Raw genomic sequence first — 7,938 nt, forward strand, 5'->3', positions numbered from 1 at the left:
GTGTGCGCATGCTTGATTCCCCCCCCCTCAGTCAAAGTAATGTGTGCAAGAGTTAGATCTTTAATTTTTATATCCTCTTTTGTTTCTGCCTGGCACTTCACACAAAACACATTGACTACTCTTGATGACACATTAAAAGCTCTTTTATTATAAGCTGTATTTATATCTGAGTAAAATGAAGTCACTTGTGATAAGCATGCATAGCTATATAGAAAAAAGAGCATTTTAATGGAGTTAAAGACTGACAGGAATGAGAGGTGTGATTTTCTAAGTGTATATTTTATGGCAAATTAAATACTAACAAAAGATCCATTTCAAAAACTAATGATGAGACATTTTTGTTAAGTAAATTTGTCTCTGAGGTTTTGCATCATTTCCAGGTTATTGCATCTAGTCTAAGGACCATTTAGAAAAACTATTTCCTGCCCATGGAAACAGTTTGGGCCTTCCTTGGTATGTGCCTTCATAGGCCAAGCTCAAAAGGACTTGGACATGCTCAGATATACTTTTGAAACCTTTGAAAAGCTGTCTGTCTTGCCCTCTCCCAAGTTGCTCTTTGGATTCTCCTCATGTGTATTTTTAATGGCTGTGCGGCATAGGGTGAAAGCTTTTGTTTAAAAAGCATAAGCCCAAAGTACTCTTGGGGACATAGAATTTGTTGTACAGTGTTTTAACTCAAAGACTTACACAAGCATAATGTGCAGTCTGGATTGTGTGGTAGGAGCATGTTGTGCCCCCTTTAGCAAAGGGAATAACACAGCCAGACACAGGTTTATGGGTGAAGTAAGGCCACAACTTTATTGATAAGAGCAAGTAAAGCGGGGTTGGCATGGCAGTAGGGCAAGGATCCGTTTCATTCCGGCAGCCCATGCTGGTGGAATGCTGAATCAACCAATAAGCAGTTGGGAACTACCCTTGGGAGTTGGCTTGCTTTAGACCCAAGTGGGGTATGAACCCAAGGCACCTATGGTCCCACTGACTAACCAGTGAGAGGGGTTGTGAGCTGGATGAGGTGGCACCCCTCCCAAGCTAGGGGCATGGCCATCGTGTACCCCCACTGGACTCCTTATGGGAGTCCCCCTTATGATTGATCCTGCCCAATGCCATTTCCGCCTAAAGTTGTGACAGAAGTGAGTGAACGCCTAACGATTGCACAGCGAACCACTGAGGGATAGGCGAAAAAACCTGCTCAACCATGGGGTCAGATTCGTTGAGAGGAAACATTCCTATCCGGTCCTGTCAACCAGCAACCCAGTTAAACACAGCTCAGTGACGCCCTAAGACAGAGGGAGGGTGGGTGGAAAAACCAGCACACAAAGAAAGAGGCCGGGTCTCAGGAGACTGGGGCTTTTAACGGCCTGGGTCTGGCTCCACCCCTTGGCTGCTCTCGTGAGACTGCCCAGGATTGTGGGTGATCTCATGAGAGCCGGGTCATAGATGGAAAGATTCTAACTCCTCCCTCCCGTCACTGCCTGGGGCACGCTCCACCCCACAATTAGATGTGACAGACCTGACCAACTCTATGTTTCCTATCAGGTCCTGATTTCTTTCCCCTGCCAGTCTGTGATCTCCCACATCACATTTTATAGGCATAATCCATCTAGAGACTTATAAGCACTTTTGAACTAGGGATGTTACCTGTCAATTTCTGTTTCTCATTTTCCCAATCTTAAATTTGGTTTGCCTCATTGACAGTGGGTTTTTTTTAAAAAAAGTCTGCATGAAAATATTCATGCGTATTTTTCCCAGTATATAAATTATCGCACATAATTTTGCCTAATACATGCAGTTTTGCAAGCAATTTTCTTCTATTAGAATGCATTATTGTACATTATTTTCAGTAATATTCACATTTTTGTTACGTTTTCACTAATATGCATATTTTTGAATGCATTCTTTGGTTCGACAACTGCATTGCAGAATTTGGAGAAAAATAATTTCAAAGGAGAGCTGTGTTTTGTTTTGCATATTGGTAGTGGAAGTGCAAATTTGGTAAATTCACATTAAATTGCAAATTGTTATTTGTAATGGTCAGCAATGCCGAGAAGGAAATTTAAGGATATCTATGCTAAGTTCTCTGTCATGTGACAAAACTGTGTTTGGACTGTACCATTTCAGAGTGAATGGTGAGGCTTACGTAACTGAATGCCCCTCTGTACATAATCTCCTGCAGGTAGACAATTAGATATTGGGAACAATATATACTTTTCTAGAACACTTTCCCCAACACCTAATTTTCTATGTCGAAGGATTTTTTTTTAATGGAGGAGCATTTAATCACATGAGCTTCCACTTTCTGCCTAAAGTAGTACAGCCCACACACAGGTTTATGAACATTAGGTCATACTTTTGTTGGAAGTGGGGGAAGAGCAACTCCTGTTTGGGTTCTTTTGTTTGTATTCCAGAAGGAAGATAAAGTTAGGGTCCTCCAGCTGGCTAGGCTTGCCTACCTTTACCTGTGCTCTTCTCTACCTAACTTCCTTCCATTGTAAACTGATATGCTCAGGGAAGCTGACCTGCCCCTCCTTCCTTTGTCTTCTTCTTCAACTGTCCAAGGACAGAGGAGACATCTTTGTCTTTGCTGTCTCCCCTGAGCCATGAGGGCAATGCCCAAGTCTGAGCATTGTGCCTCCAACTTAGTTAGAACCAGGTATGCCTTTCCTACCTACTATGTATTTCTATAAATAAAGTAGCTTTTCTTCTTTTACTAATGCTTATGTCTCAGTGAACTAAATGCAGGGTAAAAGCCTGCTACTTAGGTAAATACACACACTGGCACACACACAGCTCAGACCGCTGAATCACTCTGCATATGTATTTCCATAACAACCTTAATATTATTCCTTTAACTGTGTTGTGTTGTGTTTTATACTGTAATGGTTTTATTGTTGTTGCAAGACAGCAATTATTATGTATGGCAGAGAAGTTCTGGTTTTTTCCAGGCTTCAGTTCAGTTCTCCGTATTTCCAGATTAGTTTTGTCATTCATATTCAACAGGGATAAATGCAAAGTTCTACACTTAGGAAAAAAAACCCAAATGCACAGTTATAAGATGGGGAATACTTGGCTCAGCAATACAACGTGAGAAGGATCTTGGAATTCTCGTTGATCACAGGCTGAATATGAGCAAAATATTTTTTTTTGCAATTTTTTTTGCAATATTTGCAAAAAAGGCAAATGCTATATTAGGCTGCATTAACAGAAGTATAGTTTCGAAATCACGTGAAGTATTACTTCCACTCTATTCAGCACCGGTTAGGCCTCATCTTGAGTACTGTGTCCAGTTCTGGTCTCCGCACTTCAAGAAGGATGCAGACAAACTGGAACAGGTTCAGAGGAGGGCAACAAGGACGATCAGGGGACTGGAAATAAAGCCCTATGAGGAGAGACTGAAAGAACTGGGCATGTTTAGCCTGGAGAAGAGAAGACTGAGGGGAGATATGTTAGCACTTCAAGTATATTAAAGGTTGTCACATAGAGGAGGGCCAGGATCTCTTCTCGATCGTCCCAGAGTGCAGCACACAGAATAACGGGCTCAAGTTACAGGAAGCCAGATTTCAACTGGACATCAGGAAAAACTTCCTAACTGTTAGAGCCATGCCACAATGGAATCAATTACTTAGAGAGGTAGTGGGCTCTCTGACACTGGAGGCATTTAAGAGGCAGCCGGACAGCCATCTGTTGGGAATGCTTTGATTTGGATTCCTGCATTGAGCAGGCGGTTGGACTTGATGGCCTTATAGACCCCTTGCAACTCTACTATTCTATGATTCTATGAAGTAACAGGAGTGGCTGGCATGGTAGTGGTGCAGAGCAGCCCTTCAGAAAGCAATGTTGCTGTGGCTTATGTGGAAGGACTGGGATGGGATAGGTTGACGTCAAGGTCAGGGCTGTGTGGGTGCACTGGCAGAGCTCTGCCTACCCCTGCACATCCCTGACTTCACGCCATCCTGCTCCATCCCTCCTCAGTTCAGGTAAGTGGCAGCCACCCCACTATTGGGAGGGCGGTGTGATGTTCCTGCTTATAGTGTAAATATGGTAAGTGCTGTTTATATAGAAGACATATGGTAAGTGGAGTGAAAGAGGAGGGGGGAGTACATGAGCAGTAGAATGCTGGATGATTGGCTGAGCGTTTGAATGGCTGGGAGTATAAATGGAAGAATGACAGTTGAATCTGGGTGGATGTTGGAAGTGTGGAGAAAGAGGTGTTTGAGGGTGGAGGTCAGGAGTGTGGAGAAAGAGGGAGTTGGAGTTCTGATTAATAATAAGTCAAGTACAAAACAGGAATAGATGAAACCATACGCTTGTGAAACATTCTAAAACTAATCTTGTTATTTCTGATATTTATTATTTATTTTATTATTTATTTATTTATTTATTTCGATTTCTATACCACCCACAGCCAAAAGGCTCTCAGGGCGGTGCACAACATAGAGTAAAATACAATAAAATCACAAAGGTCAGTAAAAAGCATACATATTAAACAGTAAAACAGCCTGGTATAAATTGAAAGCTAAAAAATAAATTAAGTTAAAATGCCTGGGAGAATAAAAAGGTTTTAACCTGGCGCCGAAAAGATAAAAGTGTAGGCGCCAGGCGTACCTCATCGGGGAGACTGTTCCATAATTCAGGGGCCACTACTGAAAAGGCCCTGGATCTTGTTACAACCCTCCGAGCCTCTCTGTGGGTCGGGACTCGGAGGAGGGCCTTTGATGTTGAACGTAGTGAGCGGGTAGGTCCATATCGGGAGAGGTGTTCTACTAGGTATTGTGGTCCCGCGCCGTGTAAGGCTTTATAAGTCAAAACTAGCACTTTGAATTTAGCCCAGAAACAAATAGGTAACCAGTGCAAACAAGCCAGGACAGGTGTTATATGTGCGGACCGCCTGGTCCTTGTCAACAGTCTAGCAGCTGCGTTTTGCATTAGCTGTAGTTTCCGAACTGTCTTCAAAGGCAGCCCCACGTAGAGCGCATTGCAGTAATCCAATCTAGAGGTTACCAGAGCACACACGACTGAAGTGAGGTCATCGCTTTCCAGATAAGGGCGTAGCTGGGCTACCAAACAAAGGTGGTAGAACGCATTCCGTGCCACCGAGGCCACCTGAGCCTCGAGAGACAGGAATGGATCGAAAAGAACCCCCAAGCTACGAACCTGTTCCTTCAGGGGGAGTGTAACCCCATCCAGAACAGGTTGAACATCCACCATCTGGGCCGAGAAGGCACTCACCAACAGCATCTCAGTCTTGTCAGGATTGAGCCTCAGTTTATTAGCTCTCATCCAGTCCATTATCGCGGCCAGGCAACGGTTCAGCACATTAACAGCCTCACCTGATGAAGATGAAAAGGAGAAATAGAGTTGCGTGTCATCAGCATACTGATGACAACGCACTCCAAAACTCCTGATGACCGCACCCAGTGGCTTCATGTAGATGTTAAAAACCATAGGGGACAGAACCGATCCCTGCGGGACTCCACAATGGAGAGTCCAGGGTATCGAACAATGCTTCCCAAGCCCTACCTTCTGGAGGCGGTCCACCAAGTAGGAGCGGAGCCACTGGCAAGCAGTACCTCCAACTCCCAACTCCGTGAGTCTCCCCAGAAGGATACCATGGTCGATGGTATCAAAAGCAGCTGAGAGATCAAGGAGAATCAACAGAGTTACACTCCCCCTGTCCCTCTCCCGACATAGGTCATCATACAGGGCGACCAAGGCTGTTTCGGTGCCAAAACCGGGCCTAAAACCAGATTGAAATGGATCTAGATAATCGGTTTCATCCAAGATCACCTGGAGCTGGCTGGCCACCACACGTTCTAAGACCTTGCCCAGGAATGGAACATTCGCTACCGGTCTATAGTTGTTCAAATTATCTGGATCCAGGGAAGGTTTCTTCTTTAATAAATACTTATTTGGTTTACCAAAGGCCTGATCCTTGGCTGGGGGATATACATACCAGAAGGGAGGGCAAGGTAATTACCAAGGCTGAACAGAAACAGTATTTAATGGTGGCAGCGGTGAAGGGAGGAATAATAACAATTCAAGTATCCAGAGCAACCCAGAGTTGTATGCGTTATCTATAAAGATACAAGGGGGTTGGGAACAGCATAAACACACAGTCACAAAAGTAACCAGCTAGAGAGAGACTCAGGCAAAGTCTCTGGGAGTATTGGTTATAGTATGTGACTGGTGGTGCTGCCTAGCAGGGGGATCTAGTGAGATCTGTGCTAGAGCGGAGTGAGAAACCATATAAAGGACGGTCCGGACTGGTGGTATCCCTGGTGGTGCCTAGTGAAAGGCAGTAGCCACAAGCAGGTGGGAACCTGACAGGGAGAACCAGGGAAGGATGTCACATGTGGTGGCTGTAGCGGTGGGATTCGAACCCTAGAGAGTCCCTAAATGTGGTGTGGCTAAAAGAAATAACAAATAAAGATTACTTGTGAGAGTGACTGGCAAAGAGTGTGTGGCAAAGTGCGAGTGAACTCCTAAAAACATGACTGAATATATAAAGATGAAAAGAGAGGAGCTGGTGGAGAAGTGCATAACATTCAATTTACCTCACGAGGGTAAAGGGGTAGATGAATTGCGAGTCGCATTGATAGCATTCGCATCTGTTCAACAAAAACAACCTGTCAGAGAAGAGAACCCAGAAGGGTACTCAAGCAATCCCGCTTATATAGAGTATTTGAGAGAGAAGTTAAAGTTGGAAACTGAGAGATTGAGGATGGAAGGTGTAGAGAAGGAAAAACAGCGGGAGTTGGAAATTGAGAGAATGAGAATGGATACTGAAAGGATGAGAATGGGGTTTGAGGAGAGGGAGAAGCAACGAGCACTGGATGCTGAGATACAGGTGGAAAAGTTAAAATTTGAAAGAGAGAAGTTTCATTCTGATGAAACAAGAAAGGACAGAAATGAAACCAAAATAAAGGGTACACCAAAAGATTTTGCGGTGTTTGAACCTGGACAAGACCCACAGATTTACCTCAACACCTTTGAAAAGGCAGCTCAGATGTGGGGGCTACCGGAGGATAAATATATGCAATATTTATCAAATCTGATCAAAGGTGAATTGGCAGAGGTATACCAATATTTCCCCTCAGACAGGCCTTTCACATATGCCGAGTTTAAAGAGGCAGTGTACAAAAGATTCAGACTGGGACCTGACTACTTTAGGAAGTTATTTTGAAACTGTCAGATCCAAGCAGGGAGGTCTTTTGTTGAACTGGGAGCAAAATTGATGGACATATTTGGAAAGTGGATGGGAAGTGCCAAAGCTCAGTCAGTGGAAGAGGTGAAAAGCCTCATGATACTGGATCAATTATATCATCAGTTACCACCAGAAATAAGGCTCCTTGTCAAAAACCATTCCCCTACATCTGTTCAAGAGGCCGCAGAGTTGGCAGATCACTTTGCCTCCAATAGAACTGGCTGGGTGGGGAAAACATCAAGAGAGTTTAAACCCAGACCATATAATGGTGGCAGAAAGGATGTGGTACCACAGCGAGTGAGTCCTCCAATAAAGTCTGAAGGGCACAGGACACCCCAGAGTGGATATGTGTACCCTAAAATGGAGGAGAAATTATGTTATAAATGTGGTAGACTGGGGCACCTACGTTTTCAATGTGAGGTTGCCAACCTCATTGGTAATCCTGCTCAGGGAAGGGCAGTGAAAACAGAACCAAGGGAGTTAGAAACGAAGAAGGTTCAGTTCTGCCAGATAAACTGGACAAATGTAAAAGACTTTGATTTGAGTCTGAGGGAAGAAGTGAGTGTGCAAGGGGCAAATTATTGGGCATTGCTTGATACTGGTGCCGCTCAGATGTTACTGAGGCCAGATTTGATAAAATCTGAGGAAATATTACCTCAGGAAATGGTGACAATCCAAGGAGTGAGGGGTGAACCAGAAAGCGTACCCATGGCCCTGATAAAATTAAAGTGGAGAGG

This window comes from Rhineura floridana, chromosome 9 (genome assembly GCF_030035675.1).
Source record: "Rhineura floridana isolate rRhiFlo1 chromosome 9, rRhiFlo1.hap2, whole genome shotgun sequence".
Lineage (NCBI taxonomy): Eukaryota > Metazoa > Chordata > Lepidosauria > Squamata > Rhineuridae > Rhineura > Rhineura floridana.